The sequence below is a fragment of the Camelina sativa genome, chromosome 15, assembly GCF_000633955.1.
Source record: "Camelina sativa cultivar DH55 chromosome 15, Cs, whole genome shotgun sequence".
NCBI classification, from domain to species: Eukaryota; Viridiplantae; Streptophyta; class Magnoliopsida; order Brassicales; family Brassicaceae; genus Camelina; species Camelina sativa.
In genome coordinates, this window is record NC_025699.1 from 8,492,468 (window position 1) to 8,494,068 (window position 1,601).

The 1,601-nt window shown below is 30.6% G+C and overlaps 1 protein-coding gene across 1 annotated transcript in view; it reads left to right on the forward strand.

Annotated features, from left to right (window-relative positions):
• Window positions 1-1,601, forward strand: part of LOC104746051 (transcription factor bHLH147-like) — a gene marked incomplete in the record, with an annotated part of 3,631 nt that overhangs the window by 1,236 nt on the left and 794 nt on the right.

Consider the following 1,601-nt stretch of genomic DNA (forward strand, 5'->3'; position numbering starts at 1 on the left):
ACTTTTATTCAACTTTTTTATTTACTATTTTCATCATTTATGTATATCCTTTTCTTTCTTCTTGAATCTCTATGTTTACCAAAAATAGTGCCGGAAAAAAAGAACAGGACAGTGATTGGTTTCTGTAATAATAATCGTAATAAATTTTTCAGTTTCTTGATAATCGTGGAAGCACATTTGAGTTTGTGAACTGTGATTACAATACTTTATGGTTAAGATAACTAGACGTAATGACTTAATGGTTTTTTAAGTGTTTGGTGAAATTAATGATATGGCCAAATGCAACAATGGAGAGAGTATAATTTAGTTTTTTTTGTTTTGTTATGTTTGTAAGTTAGGTTTGGTTGATTGGGATTGAATTCTCTTTGTTGAAAAGATTTGTTATGCCAACACTGCTTATTATTACGCTTGTTTCTTCTTTTGTATATGGTATTTTGGTTTATTTTGGTAATGTGGTTAGATTTTGGAGATGCAGAAAAAGGTAAAAAAAAAAAAAATCTAGAGAGTTAACACAATCACATGGTTGAGAAAGACATAAAGACATGAACATGATGATGAGTGACTCACATGCTCCAGTCTGAGCAGAGGCCAGAGGGGTATATTTCTTTTCTTCTTCTGTTAAAAAAGCCTTAAAAGGTGAACACTGAAATAGAGAGATAAATCGCATCACTCTATAGTTTTGGCCAACTTTTTTTTTTTTTTTTTTTTTGATACTCCTAAGAAATGTTACTCGGAAATCTAAATTGAAAATAAAAGTTGAATAAAAAAGGCACGAAAATCTTAAACTTTGTTTTTGGTCGGCCAAAAGGCACTGATTTTGGTGAAACTGTTAGTATTTTTGGAGGGATGAATAGTAATGCCAAAAAAAATAAGAAGCAAATTCATGAAAATTAATGTTTTCTGACACATGTCATGTGGGATTTTACATTATCTCAAACTTTTTCTCAATACTACTTGTACAAAACCCTTAAACCCCACCCAACACTTATATTTTTGTTGCACATGTGATGTGCATTCAATTGGGTAGACAATAAAAATCTTTGAATAGATCATATGCTTCAGAAGATATGTAGTAGATCATTCGGGTTAATTGTGTATCAGTGTAATTTGACTACATTTAAAGAAGAAGAAATAATCGCGTGGAATGTGTGTGGTATACTAAGCCCTAAAATGTTTGCGTAGCTCGAGGTAAGTACTGAAACCTAATTTTGAGTTTAATCTTGAAATTGATGTAATAGTAAAAATTAGTCGTAGTAATACGATGGAAAAGACAACCATGTGTTCATCAAAGTAAATACTTGTCGAACTAACAGAATGAAAATGAAAATGAAAATGAAAAAGAGGAGAGAGCACATGGATTAAATGATTTTGGCGTAGTCGTAGAGTACTCTTTTAGTGTGTATAAATAATGTCACTATGACCTTTAAGCTGCTTTTTGTTTAGCCTCTTTAATTTGATTGTCAATAAAGACTATTTATTGGTTTTATTCCAATCACTTTTGTTTGTCAACTATTTAAGTCACTCAGTTGTCGGTTTAGATACACTGTATACATTTTCATGATTATAAATTTAGATGGAAGTGTAATTTTGAAAAGAAGCAT